Genomic DNA, 17,780 nt, shown 5'->3' with positions numbered 1-17,780 from the left:
GAACTTGGATCCCAGTATTCACATTCGTTAAAATAAACACTAAGTGGCCTACAGCCAATTGACCACCAAAATCCAGCAGGCACAAGAACGTAGGTAGGTTGGTACTAAATTGAATCCGATTGCATTTCTCTGGGTTTCCCAGAAGCATCTCTCTCACATTAGCGCTGCATTCAGGAGCCCACAAAAGGAAGAGTTAGAAACACAATTTTAAGAGATTTAAAATATTTATGGACTGCGGCTTCATGATTACAATAAAACCTATTGCCCTTCTGGGGCATCTCCAGTGTTCAGGTCTTCAGCTGTATGAGGAGTTTTCCATTATTAACAGGAGATTGGCAAGTAATTTAACGGTTCTTTTAAACACTATAAGCAAATTGTTGAAGCAAGCCCATATAACCCTGGAAAGAATTTGTGCATGCTCTTCTAGATACAGTTTGACTCTTATCTCCAGACGACATGATTTTCTCCTTAATTCATCACTTCTGGCTTCAAAGCTAAATGCGTGTAACTTACTTAGCAATGGAGAAAAGAGAACATAGAAGAAGCACCTGCTGTAGGGCTTTAAGCCTCTGTAGAGCTCTACAATTTCTCTTGATTCCTCAGCATGCATTTTTCATCATCACAGCCTCTCAGAAGTTTGGACAAACTGGGGGGCACATTTTAAGACAATCACAGAAGGAAAACTAATCCATATCATCTTTGCACTGCCCTCTTTTCTTGCCCTCAATCTTGCCCCTAAGAAAATCTTAACAGATTTTCTGTTACTGTGATTTCTGCTAATTGTGACCCCAACATTCGTATACATACATACACACACACACGTGTATATACATATGCAGGGATTTGTTTGTTTGTTTGAGGGTTTTTGAGTGAGAGTTGCAAAGGGGCCTGTGATGCGATCAACTCGGCTCGTAACCAGAGGTGATCTCTCAGGCTATTCTGTAGAAAGTTGGCCAACAGCATCTTGGCCTGCCATTTCCCGCACCAAATTAACCCTTGGATTTTGTATGAAAGGGGCAGCATCAAGAACAGAGGCAGACCATTTACTTATCTGTGCAAAAAGCAGTCTAATTAATTGTAATTAATCATTACTAAGTGGAAATATAGAGATGTCTTGTTTGGCACCGATTATTAACATCAGGACACTGCTGTTTGGGGCTTTAAACCACAAACAAACTAAACTAGGAACCGACTTACTCTCCTACAGGCACAGCTTTAAGCAACTCTTGTTTCTTACAGGAGGCAAAGGTGCTAAACCCCACTTTGTCGGGTGCTGCGATAATCATGGGTGGCAAAGACTGCGCTTCTCCATTTACGGGGATTAAAGCAAAGTCATGGCTTCCCTAAAAATTTCATTCTGTTTTCAGAAGTGTTTATCAGGACACGGGAGGTATTACAGAAATGCGTATGAAATTCAACTGATTTCTTTAGCAAAAAGAATACAGAACCTGTATATTCTTATTTCTAAAATGCCATTTTTTTAAAATGTTAGCTTCAGATCAGGGAATATCAAAATTACTTCATTTAATTTCAACCCAAAGGAAACCTGAAGAGCTGAGCACCTCTGTGGCTAAAGAAAGCACGTTGCACCATCTGCTGGACACTTTTTAAACCAAGTTCTGAAAAAGAAACCGCTGTCCGCAGGTACAGGCTGCTTGTTTCACACCCTGAACTCAGGCAGAAGCACTGTGTCCAAATGCCGTAATTGCAAGCATGGAAAAATCATTCTGAGAGTCAAGATTTCTGCTACAGGTAAAAGTGAAGCTGGAGCTTACCAACATCAAGGGTAACTAACGCTTCCGAGCGCTTTCTGGTTTGATACGGCAGCCTGGTAAAAAGAAGGATGAGCAAGCTCTCCAAACCACCGTCAGGCATGCATCTGCAAAGCAGAAGACTGGCTTGCAGCAGGCTTTTTTTTTTTTTTGGAAAAAAAGCAATTGCCATACTCCCCACTGTGCAAACCTTTCCCCACCTCTTTGAGAGGTTTGTACATGCAGCTCGCACCAACTGGCAGTGTATCTAGTAGATATAACAATTTTTTCATGGGTCTTAAAATCCAAAGTTGTTAAAATCTAGGTGTATAGGAAATCAATTTTACAAGTTCACTGGCGGGTCTAGAAGAATTTATATAAACTTTTAGTATGATTGTGTCACAAAAAATCCCGGGTCCTAAGAAAAAATAATCAAGCCCTGCAGTAACTTGAATCCAGACAGGATCTTGAATGTGAATCCTAAATGGGCTACATGGCTGTACAGCCTGACTCCAGGATTAAAACCACTACTATCATGGAGATTATTTTGATTTTGCCAGATAAAAATTCAGCTGATTTCTAGTCCATATTTTGATGTTGGTTTTAATTAGAAAAACCCTACACGGCTCAAACCTCCCAGTCCTGACAGAGTGAGACACTACATGAATCCATCCCAACTGCCCAAACATCTGATTTCAAGAAGGACAGAAGGGAAGAAGGAGAGAAGTAGTATTACACTCTTACACTGAAATTTATCTAGCTGTTACATTTTGGTTAGCAGTTCATTTCAGACACAACTTTTCATCTGACAGAAGCAATGATGGCACTTTCGATTCCATAAGAACATGCCTATCACCTGCTTGTTCATTTTATGCCTTTTCTGTCCCTGAATGCTTTCTCAGCAAGTCTGAAAAGACATGAAGAAAGTGTAATTACTATATTCACAGGTTCTACATTTAAATTTGGACCTTTGAGAAGCAGGTATTAAAAGTTAACACAATTAATGAGGATGCGGAGCAGAAAAACCTGCTTAAGAACTCCCAAAGACCACACCAAGAAGATTGAATTTCCCTGTAAAACAGTTTAGGCATCACAGCGACTGATGCTACAGATAAAGCAGAGATAGCTGGCATGTTTGGGATTTCATGCAATATTTCTTCCTTGTATTTGTCTTTCTTGCCCCTAACCCAGTGGTCAGGGACTCAAAGTCAGTTTCTGCTCAAGCACCTCGTTTTTCTCCTCCTAGACTACGGAGAAGTCACGTTTTCATCAAAACACAGGTATAAAACTCAATATCTCTGTATACTACTGGCCAAATAAATAATTGAAGAGTGCTAAGTAATACCTCACACCTTTTTTCAGTGACAGTAGTACCTGAAAGCGACATTTCCTTTGCTCTTGGTGAGAAGGGCTCTGAACAGGGAAAAGAGCATCCTGCCTGGCGATCCCGGGCTATTCTAGAAGATGTCACTGAAAATAATCTCTTCCAGCCTCAGCCTGTAATTTTATTCATCTACAATTCAGCTGACACCATTGCCCTGGATTCTTCCTCCTTGGTAGAGATTAAAATGGCTGAAGTCAAACATGAAATACCATGCTTTTTCAAGAATCTGTTTGGGAATTCAAAACCCAGGGACAAGTGGACTCTGCAATAGCTCTTATGCCCTACTGACACTTTAAAGTCCTTTACTCCCTCCAGTCTCAGCAGTAAAACCAGCTTTAAAACATTTCTGTATTTTTAACGTAGTTGACCGATTTCTGCCAAGTGGCTTTGCCCTCTCCTCTCCTCCTCCTTCAGTTGCAGGAAGTTCACAGGCAGATAAAGAGAAGTTAAAGCAAGAAACATCCAGGAAAAACCAAAATCCTAGCTCACTCTGCCTCATGCAGACAAGGCAGGCATGAAAATCATCCTGAAAATTCAAGTTTCCCTAATTTTTCAAGTGCTCCCTTGAGAAACTCCCTAGTAATCAAGTTGTTCCTAGGTCTTCTGGAGCTTATTAAGAAACACCTCTGTAAGCAGAAATGACAAGACTTCTCTGCCAACTGTTTTATCTCAGTGGATAATTTGTTGGGTACATGTCCCAGTTGGCTTCTCCATCATCTAGTCCCGACACCAGTCGCATGTACGGAGAGGTCTCCAGAGGCTGAAAGACTCTATTGCTGTTACAAGCACAAAACAGCTTCCAGGGTTTACAAGACTGAGGGCACTCAGAAGGGATTCAGACATCCAACCAAAATTGTACAGCAATGAATCAGCAGTCAGTAAGCGCAGGACCTCTAGGAAATAAACCGGATAGAAATATGAGTCATTATCATTTCAAGCATCTTTTATCCTGACATCCCTTACATGTATATCAGAATACATGGGTACAGCTTAGACTCTAATATGATCTAGGTAGAAATCATAGCCAGACAGAATAAACTACAAAGTAGTTTTGCCTTCTCTGAGCTGACAAAGCATCGGTTTGGGCTTATTAAGTACTCAGCTGGGAAGCTGGAGAACTGGGCTCCCCATTCCTGCTAATGACTTCATGCCCTAAAACAAAAGTATTAAGTACATAATGTATTTCATTAGACTAGACATCATAGGGGATATGGGTGTAAAAAGCACTACCGGACTCTCAGCATGCAGCACTGTTCCTGGAAGATAAATTTAGAGCTAAGGATACTGGGGAAATACACAGAATTACAGCTCTACTGCACCTGAGTGCATCCCTAACTGCCCAGGAAAGACCCGAGTACCAAACACTGCCCACCTACCTGGAAAAAAAGATAGTCATTTTCTCTCACATTTGCTCTGGCTGCTTGCCAAGAGTTTGCACACAATTTCCACAGGCATTTCCAGACTTTCCAGTCTTCCTATGTTTATACATATATATATATCTATCTCTATCTAGTCTCAGTGCGCTCAGTAAGGTGTTTGGAGTGTGATCAGCACAGACCTGGAGGGGAGCCAGCTTCCAGAGGTTGCAATACATGCAGAGGAGATCCATGGTCTTTAAAGATGAAGGAGATATACACGCACACCCCCCCCAGGACTGGTATTCTCAGCAGCAGAAGAAAAATTGCTTGTCAGCTGAATTCTTCTTCCAAAGAAAAACTATACTCAAAGGCATCCAAAGACCATTGAAATAATGAAAAACCTCAAAGCGGTTCCAGAAGGAGATGTACCAAGTGCTCAGTCCCCGTGAGGGAACAGCAGGTTTGGACCCTGTTTCATGGCCAGGGCATGCGTGCGTTGCCGCTCTCTTGACAGCTGGCCAACAACCAGAGCCTTTGAAGCCTTTCAGTCACGCTTTCGTTGTCTCTAACCTAGGGGAAGCAGAGCCATAAACATGCTATTACAATAAGTCATCTACCATTTTCATGAGGTAATCTCTACACACAAATAGGCTGAAGAATGGTGCAGACAGAAGGTCATATCGCTAGAGCAGTGTAGCTGATGCAATTCCATTTTCCACACACCAAGTGGTAGTTATTTTTTTTGCCAACTCACAGACATTTGGATAAGACACCTTATTCTGTCTTGTGATATAAAGCCATTCCTAATCACTTACCCACTAAAGTATGGTAAAACAATCAATACAATTAAGATTAATTATTCTGTCAGTGTGAAAAACAGTGTCCCAGACCTTTATATAATAGCTTAAGAACACCAAAGATAAAAAGCTGCTCAAGAATCCTCTCCAGAGCACAAAAGCTTCCCTTCTCTCATCCAGCAAAACAAAAAAAAGAAATAAACCAACTGAATTTCCTCCAGGAATGGCTTCCCATACTGCCATTAGTTAATCCGCAAGGTGACCCGATTTAGGCTGAAAGTACCAATAGATTACCAGGAGGAAGGAATAAAAATAGCACAGAAATGGTATGTGCCATTCTCCTGAGATTCACTGTTGTGATTTAACCCCAGCTGGCAACTAAGCCCCGCACAGCCGCTCGCTCACGCCACCCCAGTGCGATGGGGGAGAGAATCCAAAGCGCAGAAGTGAGAAAACTCGTGGGTTGAGATAAAGACAGTTTAATAGGGAAAGCAAAAGCCGTGCACACAAGCAAAGCGAAGCAAGGAATTCATTCACTGCTTCCCATGGGCAGGCAGGTGTTCAGCCATCTCCAGGAAAGCAGGGCTCCATCGTGCCTAACGGTGACTTGGGAAGACAAACGCCATCGCTCCGAACGTCCCCCCTGCCTTCTCCTTCCCCCAGCTTTACATGCTGAGCACAATGTCATATGGTATGGAATAGCCCTTTGGCCAGTTGGGGTCAGCTGTCCCGGCTGAGTCCCCTCCCAGCTCCTTGTGCCCCCCCCAGCCCACTGGCTGGTGGGGTGGGGTGAGAGGCAGAAAAGGCCTTGACTCTGTGTAAGCGCTGCTCAGCAGTAACGAAAACATCCCTGTGTTATCAACGCTGTCTCCAGCACTAATCCAACACATAGCCCCATACTAGCTACTATGAAGAAAATTAACTCTATCCCAGCCAAAACCAGCACACTCGCAAACATGAAGGACAAGGACAGAATCTTGCTGTTGGTTCAAGAAAAAAAAAAAAAAGAAAGAAAAGAGTAGCAGAATCCAACCCGCCCTCCACTCTCCAAAGTATAAGACTTCCACCCTCCCAAAAAGCCCAGGTCTTGTGAAGAGATAGGCGTTGCTTCCTTTAACAGAAACTCTAGCAGGATTTTAAGTTAACCTACAGATTTAAGAAAGTATCATTTTCTATAGTTTTGCTGAAGCATGGGAAGGAATTATGAATCATTTCAGAAAACGATTAGCATGGTCTGAATTCTTCATATTTAGATCCGGAAACAAACATACTAAAAAACACCCTGAAGTAATCCCTCCCCCAGAAGCCCTTTCTGTTGAAGCTTACCGTTTGTTCCTTTTAGAATATCCAGCACAGTTTGCACATAACACATTTTAAATATAAATTGGTCAGGGGTTTGGTTTTTTTTTCCCCCCAAGCATTTTATACCATCCTAAGGAACACAACAGCCATAGTGGCAATCACTTGTTGAACTCTCTTTTCTACCAGAACCACTGACGTCAGGAAGCTGCAACAACTGTGACTTCATCAGTAGTTTAATATCTGGTTTGTTTTGATTTCCAGAAGACCGCCCTTCCCCTAGTATCACAGAGAAGGGGAAGACAGGATAGGAAGCCCAAGGGAGACAAGCAGCTGGAAACAGACCCTTTGTACTCCTCAAAGGCAAGGTGTTTAGTAGTCAAAGAAACAAAATTCTTTTGCTGCTATGCATCCAAAAAGGTAGATCAGAGTACAAAGGCAAGATGGTAAGATCGGGTTTTCACTCTCATTTTTCACCAGCAGGAGCACCTCACCCTCCTGCACGCAACAAGCTCCGAGAAAGGCATATGGTGCTCCTGATCTCCAGCAGTGCAAGAGAGTACATGTCGTAAGCTATTGCTCCCACGGGTCACCTTAAACTATATGATGAGCTTAGCAGAATCTGAAGATGTCTATAGTACACTCATGCACGTGTAGAGGAGCCTCAGTGTTAGGGGGAGCTCTGTGTAAATGCCCCAGGGAAAGTTCGATAGAGAATTACAGCCAAACACAGCCCTACCTTAAGTAGGTGGGCTTTGTCCTTCATCTTTAAACACCATGAGTCTCCTGACCATGTAGTAGGACCTTGGGAAACTGGCTCCCCCGCAAAACAAGCCTGTGCTGATCACGCTCCCAACACCTTACTGAGCACCCTGCTATGCCCCCCATCTAACAGCGTCTCGCTGTCGTGGTAGTGCGTCCAGCGCAGGAAAGGTACTGACAGATGCCGAGTTTCTGTGTATGTACAGTGCTCTGCCCACTCGTCGTTTGAACTTGACTTAAAAAATACAGAAGAAAAAAAAATGAATACTTGCCATAGCTATACCAACAAAATAGGATTGGCAAAATGCAGAAAACTGTATGTACTTATCTGCATGTGGTTGCACTGAAAAGCACTTTGTTTTGTGTGTTAAAGGCATTAAAAGATTACAGGCTTGCATTCAGGCATATTGCAGAACTTGCTAGCCAGCACAATTATTCAAGGAGAAGCTTGGAAGGAAATAGTAGGAAACTCTTTCTTTGCTTTCTTTTTACAGTATTTTTACAAGACAGAAAACAATCCTTTGAGAACATCCTGACATCCAAGAATAGACATAGCTTCCCTAAGGATCAAATCAGCCTTTAGATATGTACACACTGTTCACTGACTGCTTTTCATAAATATCTAGGGGAATAACAGCCCTTAGTGCGGGTTTTTAACCATGTTGAGACCAGATTTTGCAAAACAGAGTGCAAGTTCAGAGTAAAACCTATTCTGAGATCTAATTCTCCAGATAGTGGGTTTGATTCTTGTCTTATGTGCAGCAATAAGCCACAAAAGCCACTCTGCTCCACTGATTTGCGAAACAAGTTCAGAGACTTCAGAACAGGTTTCCAAATAGAGGAATATAAATCCTGCACACTGCCCTCATCTATACACTGAGTGGAGGATTTCTCCAATTCTCTCAATCTGCAGAAGAATTTCTTTCTTTTACAAGAAAGCTTGGTAAGTCAAAGCAGATGGAAGTTCTGCTATTAAGGAAGTTATATTTACATGAAGCTTTTCATCCATTTGTGGAATTTCACAGCTATCTAGATCCCAGATATTTTTAATACGGATAGACAATGCACGTTGAGCGTAGGAAGGATGAGCCTCAAGGATGTGTTCACAGCTGGCACACTGACACTTCCATCCTCCCATGGTCTTCTACCTCACTTGCTTAAATCACCAACGTTAGAAGACAAAAAAGCAGCGCACAAAACAGAACCCTTACAAATCGCCACTTCTTTAAGAACAACTGCTGTTGATGAAGCTTGACCCCAACGATCACTCAAAATCTGAGTAAGCTGCGTGTAACACATCAACTTCTGCATACTACAGGTGAAATACATGTATGTACCTTTCACTTTTTCATTTATCATTATGTACCCCCTCAGTTTACCATAAAAACCACAGCATGTTATCACCACCACATTCTCAGTGGGAAAATTAAGTATACACTCGGGAGAGAAAAAAAATGCGGTCAAATGACAGACTTCGGCGAGGCAGGCTGCGGTGAACAGGCGTAGGTCGAGTTGGTACAGCTCCGGCTACCCACCCTGCGGGCTGCGGTGCCACCAGGGCAGAGAGGACCCTATCGCAGTCCCTATCCCAGGGCAGAGCTTTTGCTCATCTCTGATGAAGCAGTTCACGTCGAGGTGCAGGACTATGAGCTAGAGCGTGTCTGCTGTGGGGACCGAAACACGCTGCCAAAGGGTAGTAACACCTCGAACTGCTGCAGCGGCTCATTCAGTGAGCGTGAGCCCTAAATCTTTACTCCGTATCTCGAGGATTAGGCCAGCTTTACCACTATATTGTCCGAGACAGGTTAATTCACCTCTTTACAACTTTTTTTTTCCCCCCATCCCTTCCGTTCCTCTCACGCATTTTGATTTTTGCCATTGGAGGAGGGATGGTGGATTCTTCAGTCTGTTTTAGCCTATAGCCCCTACTATAACAAAAAAACCCCTTCTTGATGATAGTTATCACAAAAGCAAATATGCAGGCAAAATGAGTGATTATCCCAATATGAATATTTGTTTGGGTTTTGGTGCTTTTAAGTAGAAAAGGACAGCTTGGAAATTACAATAGTTACAACCAAAAAATCGGGAAGTATACGTATTTGCAATCTAGTTGCCAGGATTGCTACTGAGTAAGAGTCAGTAGCCATTAAATTCTCCTCACAGCTCCTCTGTTTAGGTTTCCTCCTGGCATCAGTGGGTTTGTACCACAAGAAGCTCGTACCACTGTACCATTTGAAACCTGAGCAGGAACAGGCTTCTCAGCCAGCCTTTTTTTTTTTTCCCCCCTGTTCCAAGAGTTACTAAAAATTTAGAGTTTAATGCTTTCTTAGTCATTGCTCTATTACCCAACATGAATTGTATCTACTTCTTTTACTTGCAGGTTTCTTTGTAGAAGGGAGGAAATTTGGTCAAAAAATAACCTACATATGAATTTCTGCCCTTTGGTATGCAGCTGAGTCCCTGAGTGGGATAAAGAAATAGCAAAGAGAAATTCAACCATGAATCTGTTATTTCATGAAGTTATATATACCCAATTCCTTAGCAGTTACAAAAGTTCATATTTTATTTTAACTGGAAGGGCAACAAAATTCAGAACAGCATCCTTAAACTATCACCACGGGTATTTGTTCTCTGAACCAGGAGCAGGAAGGGGGGGGGGGAAATCTGTAGCAAACTACTCATTTTGATCCAGGCAATAGCTACTGTGTTTCTTTTTCCTTAAGCACACAAACAAAAATAAATGGCCCCACTGGCCAGTAATTTTCCTCTTCTCTAAGGAACTCGAAGGAAAGAGACTAATATGTCACTTTCAGACAAAAAGAGACTTGGGCTGCAGGCTTTTTCAACACACAGAAAATGACTCTGTTACTTCTGGGATTTTGTTAAGGCAGCAGCCTGCCTCTTTCTAGTTCTCTCAATTTTGTTGTTTCGAAACACTCAAACAAGCAAACAATTAGCTCAATGGGCTACTACTGATTACAGTCTCTTTGGAAGAAGTGAAGCATGAGCTCTTCCAAAGAGTTGCAGAATGACAGACCTGAAACCTCCAATAAATACCAAAAAGGAAAGGGGAATGCTGTTTCACCACCACCAAGCCCTCTCCTGAGGTCTTGCTGTAGCTGATGTCTCTATCTCAAAGGCTGGCAAACAAAATCCTGGTGGCAAGTCTCTCCTTCACAGATAAATATTTCTAACCACAATGAAACTAAACAGCAAAATGCCTTTTTGTCTCCACCACCATGCCCACCTCTCAGTACTTTTTGTGCTAATTTTAACCAGCTAGCAAAAAGGTTTTCAAAGCTTATTTTTTAAGCTTTTTTTTTTTTTTTTTTTTTTTTTAGAGACTCCGTCATTACTGTTCAGGGCTCCAACACGCTCTTGGTTTTACAGCGTGACCACAGATGCGGGCAGTGCGGTACTCCTGAATGCTGTTCGGAAAATAAGAGTCTCAACACTGAGGTTTTATCCACTGTCTCTCAGTTCAGAGGATCCCCAGAACACCAGCAACCTATAGATCCAGTGATGAATAGCATTTTTGTAAAACAGCAGGTATGAAACACATTACTTCATGTCATGGAGAAGAGTACTTTTTGTAGATGAAATTGGTATAGATCCCTGATATATATACACACACATATATATATATATATATACACACACATGCTCATATATAAAAATATATATATCAAAAAAAAGACTGAAAAACCTTCAGTCTGCCCAAGAAACAAGGAACACCCAAGTTCTCATTTATCTACTTTGCCTGGAGAAAAAAGTAAGCTATAACTGCTGGATTTTGAATTTATGGTTCTTAAGAATTTAGGGATTAAGTTATCCTCTGAAGAAGAAACTTGGTCATCTCAAAGCTTAAATCTGAAGAAGGTTCCACCTTCTCCAGGGCAGTTTATGCCCAAATATTGAAAGTCTTAAAATCTGAACACCGGGTTTTGCTGTGGATTATTACAGCGAAGGTTTTGGTCTTCTCCAACATGTGAGTGCTTACAGCTGTTGAGCTCAGATACTCTGTTGTAACGTGACTGCTTTGTGTCCACAGCTCTTCGGGGTACAGTATTCATAAAAACAGGCAAACATATTATACACAAAGGTCAGGTGAGTTCTGCAGCACACCGCCTAATCTTTGGTAACACTCCATATCTTTGGTCCACTACACAGAAAACGCTTATTTCACTACAGGGTCAAGGAAAATCATCCTGAAAGTCATTAGCACTGCATTTCTGAAGTTTAAGTATCCTATCCTTGGCAAACACAGCAGCTAAACAGTAAACACAGTGCAGTGCAATAATCAGTAACATTCATAAGAACCCAACTAAACCTTTAATTCCTTCTCAAACAAAAGGAGGAAGGAAGCTGATTATTTTAGGATTCATAGCAAAAGCTGCTGAACTATTTCTGGAAATTTTCAAAAGGCGCTTCAGACAGACTTCATGGAGAAGTTTTTTTTTTTTAGCGCTTCTAGAAGTTACTCTGAATTTTACAGTATCAGATCCTAAAGCAAAGTCCTAGGGCAAAAGCTACGGGACTTCTTTCCTGCACTGTAAATAAGCCCATGTTGTTCACCGGGCCCCTGCAGAGATGCTGTAACAGCCATGTTTAGTTCCTATTTCTAGTTTTCAGTTCTCCCTACAGCTTTTCTGACAAGCTTGTCACATTTTCAAGAAGCACCTCAAAGATAAGCCTTATTTAAGTTATCATAATTCCATCCAATGCAATGGAGCTGCCTTGCACAGCACAGATGAAAATTTTCATTTCATTTGGTCTCCTTTCCTATTATACTTTATACTATATTTATACTATAATATTATACTATTATCTTTAACATGCCACATGTAAAAGCATATAGATAGGTTGTCTTTTATAGTTTCTTTGATCCCTTTCTACCAAAGCAGAAAATTAACTCCTCTAAAACTGTATTGCTCTAACTTTTTCAAGCCTACAATGCATACAAGTTTTTCTTTCACCTGCAACAGCAGGAAACTTAGGAACTACACAACCAATTTACTACTGTTAGTGCCATGCACAATAGTGACACAAACTCCAACCCGAGAGTGAGTAGTTCTGCAAGGTCATCCCTACCAAATACATCTCCAAATGGAACAGAGGTACCCTGACAGAGGTGTTCTGACTAGGAGACAGAATAATATATCTATTCATCTCAGAATTCACTTTTTTTTTCCCCCAAGACAGGGTCAAAGTACAAAACTGCAACTATAAACACTGAATATAGCTGTTCTTATAGCTCTGACAACAGCCCCTGCTCACCCAGTTGTATTACACTCTACTGTAATCCGCATGTTCTTTAACATGATTTTCTTTTCGCTTGTGCATTTATAATATTTTTGTACATAATCAAGCCCTTTTTAGTCAAGCTGGCAGTAGAAGCGGACCGTGAAGTAAATTGGCTTTCAAAGCCACTATGACAACCCAAAAATAGTAGGCAAAAAAGGTAGTAAAGTACAGCCCTATAAGATTTTGGTTCATTAGAAATAAAGAAAAATAGTGGCTGTTAATAAAAATGCCAAGTGAATTGATGTTTCATTAAAGCAAAAAATTCCAGTGGCACAAAAGACTAATTTAGGTCATAACACACCACATATTAACCGTTTACTATTACCATAGATAGCAGCTAAATTATGTCTGCAGTCTGGTTGTCTGTATATGTATTTATTAAACCTAAGGCAGCTACTTCAGGATGTCAGTGTCCTTTAGAAAACAACTACAACAAAAACAATTACCCTATTTTAAAACAAAGTTACTTGAAAACCAAGAAGCACAATAACTAACATTCTCCACAGCCCATAATACCGACCTAAAGACAAGTCATTTTGGAAATTAAAGACATTGACCTCTTGAATATTTTCCTACATCAGAGACTTTGTTAATAAAGTATGGATTCTCAGTTTACCTACAATACATTTTTGCATTGTTCGAAAGACCCTGGAAAATGGAAGTTGTTTCAGAAACAGAAACCAAACCTAAGAAAGAAAAAATGGCATGGGATAGGATAAAAGATTGTGTTACACTGCTCTAATTTTGGGCTACAGGCTAGCGTGAAGAAGTGCTGAAGGGCAGTATTTTAATATGGTTAAAAACAACAGCTATGGCTTTCTTTGACCTGTTTCCAGGCTGCTCGGTACAGTCCATTCTTTATTCATGAAGTAGGTCACCTTCTCCTCCAGTTTAATAAAGGCTTACAGGACAATTTATGGACTCCCATGAAAGCTTTATATCAGTAATGTTTCTAGTTGTGTCTAGAAACTTCCAGGATAGGAACACCCTTACAGAGCCATGATAAGACCTTTTGATCTCATGGATTTATCTATTTGGTTGGCAAACTGTTAACACTAAACTACTATTATAGCAATCAGGAATGACATCACCGAGTTTTGAAAAATAAACCAGAAAAAAGAAAATCAAGTAATCCCCATTGTGCTAGGAAGATATGGTATATGGTAAGCTTGCTGTGTTACAAGTTATTGTCGCATACAAATAGGAATTTGAGGAGTGGCTGGGGGGGGAAGCCCTCCCGTTGAGTCACGAGGTTCAGACAGGACCCCCTTGCTTTCTAAACTCCTTCTCAGAGAGGAGCCTAGGTGCGGCTAGGTCCAGTCTTAGTCTCAGACGTGGACAACGGTTTATTTTCTAAGGACTGTGTGTATAGCCGCTTATTAGTTCAGGGCTTTTGCTAAGGCAACAGCATTAATTTTACACCCCCCAGTCTGGTCGTGTTGAAGGAACTGTCACGGCCAGAGCAGTGAAGAGTGCAGTTTATTAGAGCAACAGACACACAGATTCTTTGGATTACCAGTGATAAATTCACTGTCTGCAAAGCACATGCAAATACCAAGAATATGAGTATGAATAACATGGCCGGACACAAACATATATATAACACAGCTGGACACAACACGTATATCAAGAATGAGTAACACAGCCGGACATAAACGTGTTAAAGATAATAAAGCGACTCTATATATAGAGATAGATTTCTAAGTTTCCCGGGGAGGCACTTGATATAACCAAGTGTTCGACTCTTACCCAAAGGCGTCCCGATGGGGGGGGGGGGGGGAGGCTCAGCCTGACTGATCCCAGAGGTCAGAGTGGTACGCGATGGTGTCTTCCCTAACATTCGCTTTCTCTTAAACCATCTTTCACCTTTCGGGTGGAGCTTGAGCGACTCTAGTCATACATCTTTGTTTAGGATTGGTGTAAAGTTTTCTCACTTCGCTTTTAAAGGTATAAGCTAGAAAAATTCAGTGCACAAGCTCAGTGAGGGGTGGTCGCACCTTGGAAGCGGGTAGCTTTTGGGATGGAGGTGTGTTTTGGTATTATAATGATGTTATAATGAGCAAAGTTCACCAAAAGGACAGCATTTTGCCAAAAACGCGGCAGGCTGTTGGCCCAGGGTAGTAAATATGCAGCTTATCAGTTCCATGACACCTTTAAGTTCCCCTATTATTGCAGAGCCTGGCCGCGGCATCTCCACACCGCTCCACCCTCCGGGCAGCGCCTCTTAGAGTCAGCACGCCAAGTTCCCCTGGGGTTACCGACATCTAAGGGTGCAGGCCTAGGGAACTCCCGTGCAATGGATTCCTTACATGTCAGCCGCATTCCACCTGGGGAGCTTCTTCAATGCTGTGCCTTACCTAAAAGTGGGAATATAAGTTCTAATTTTTAAGTCACCTCAGCCATTATCCCACAAAGCTACACCATATACACAGAACTTCAAATTCTTTCCCCACATAGTGCATCGTACTTCCACTCTGGCTTTCGGGTTCCTTCTCAAAAGAGTTTTGAGTTAGGACTAACCCTTCCACAAGAAATAGGCTCATAAAATAGCAACAATTAGCATGAAGAGGGAAAGCACGAAATTAAAATTTGCAGTCATCTCTCACATCTTGATAGCTCACCTCTCAATTTTCTAAGTCCTACTTCCCCAGTAAAGGGATTTTTCCCCCCTTGCCTACACATAAATTATACACATATTATGCATGTAATTATGCACGCAAATTATAACGATTAAATAATTTTAATTGCTCTATCTGCTTCAAAAAGACAGATACTCTATTAAGTATGCATGCTCTCCTTCCATGTAAGCAAAGTATTTCTCTGCTCTGGAATTAGCTATAAACAGCTTAAAGTCTTACTGGGAGTGAGAGAAATCAAATAGGTTTGAGGCGGATTTCACCTGCACATACAAAACAGGCACACATTAGAGTAGATGGATAAAAGTTTGTTCAAGTAATCCTTTTTCATGCTTCAACATTTACCAAAAAAATTACTTATGTCTGGGAAATACTACCGAGCTCCTTGCAGTCACACATACATAACCGAGAGGTGGCTGCTCTTACAGAGAGAGGGAGACGCACACAGACTATGTTCTTCATGAAAAGGCTGCCTGTTACCCTACTTTGGGTCACAGCTACTTATTTCATATGCTTTCAGACTATGGAAGTATGATTGTGACACAGCATGATTTTCTCTGTACGTTTCCCAACTAAAGCTTCATATCAAATATTCTGGAAACAGATCCATTCACTGCCCCCCACCCCATTTTACTGAACACTTTGTGATCTTGAATCCATCCTGGATGTAGGTAGTTATTCACAAAGCCATTTAGCAAGAGCAATGGCAAGTCTTTACTTTTAGAGTTTGCAGATCCAATTTCCCCACAGAGTAGTCCGGAGTGTATGAGGACTCTAGGAGTCAAACCCTGATCACATAGGAGCGAGTCAGTGTTTTGCCAATGATGAGTTTCAGTGGTGGCAGAATTTCTTGCTCTATTTAAAAAACACTATAAAAGTTTGAGAAAAGCCAATATTCCAGGAAATAAATATTGCTGGAACTCCTGGAAATGAAAACCCTTTTTTCTCTCTTTCCCTTCATTTTACATTTGACATATTTTACTTCTTATGACGCTACCCCCTTTACCCTATTTCATGACTACTTTTGTCAAACAGTATTGTTTTAACCACTAGGATTTATGTGGGGCCATAACTTTGCTGGTAAGCACAAGAAAATGTTGGTCTTCCAAAGATAAGTTGAAAAAATGTTAACTTTGTATTCCCTATTGATCTGTTAGAGCACAAATTATTCTTTGAGTTGTTTTCAACCTCACAGAATACGTTTTAGAGATATCACTTTGTATTTTAAGAAACACACGAGACTTTTCTTTAGAGATCATTTTCGTTACAGCACCACAAATAAAGACTGCCACTTCTCTAAATGGGTAATTGTTGACAAGAGCCATTTAAGCTGTCACACATGCTAATAAATAGCCATGCACTCTGGAGGTATTTGGAAACGAAAAAAAAAAAAATAGATGAAAAGGCTTTTAAGCTATACAAGAAACTGAGCTGCCTAAGTGGGAATAGCTTGTTTCCAAGAGCAGGGCAGTGCTCTAAAGAGTACCGCCAGCCCACAAACACAGTAGGACAATTACATACCACGGTGAAAGCGAGGGGTTCAAAATTGGTATCAAGCTCTCAAGGACAACTGGAACTCTGCTGATGCAACTTTCTTAGCTTTAAAGCATATTCTGAAAAACTGACCTCCAAGAGTTCTTGAAGCAGCTACTGGTACCGAAAATTTCTATCCATTTTTATTGTCTGCTGCTGCCAAGGACTGCATCAACTCAAAAGCGCGGCACAATATGTCCTTCAGCGTAAAATCAGCAATTGTACCTTTATTATTCACAGGATTTTTCATTCTGATGCTTTTAAACTGAAGAGGGTTAACTTGCCAAATGGTGTCCTCAGTTTCTTTTTTTAAATCTGGATTCTTAAAGCTTACAGTGTTTCCAGCTGATGAATATACAGTAGCAGTTTTCATTTTCAGAACCAACGTTAGTTTGCTGCACCATTGGTTGAAATCCAAGCATTTAGTCAAGCTTGTTTCCCTTGCTGCCTGGCTTAGCACATGTAATGAGAACTATGTCTTTCACGTTCATGCCAACCTGAATACATTAAATGCAAGAATAACAGAGTCAGCACTATATCAAGACAGACAGCACTGCAGAAAATCATCCAATGCATTCTAACCCAGGTGGCATTCCAACTCCAAATGTTAAAACTAATGAACCATAAAGGGGTAATGAGAGAACAGAGTTTACTTCTACAGTCTAACCTTGCTTAGTTTAAACTGTTGCTGGATGCATTTCAAAAAGTATTACTTTGAGAATGCATCCTGTTCTATACAGGTTTGGTGTTGTCATAACATTGCTTAAGTAATAGAATGAAAACAGGTTCTGGTCTTTGTCACCTCGCATTCAGATTGCGAAAAGAAAACACCCTTGAGTTTCAACACTATCTTTTTGCTAATTTTCATGAGACTGCAATTGAATCTCTGCTTTGTGTACATTATTTTGCAAACATACTTTCACACCTGAAAACTATAAAACAGGTAAGTTTTGCAC

The sequence above is a fragment of the Mycteria americana genome, chromosome 9 (assembly GCF_035582795.1).
Source record: "Mycteria americana isolate JAX WOST 10 ecotype Jacksonville Zoo and Gardens chromosome 9, USCA_MyAme_1.0, whole genome shotgun sequence".
Classification (NCBI taxonomy): Eukaryota; Metazoa; Chordata; class Aves; order Ciconiiformes; family Ciconiidae; genus Mycteria; species Mycteria americana.
The sequence above is the reverse complement of the archived record's forward strand: the minus strand, read 5'-3'. Positions refer to the sequence as shown.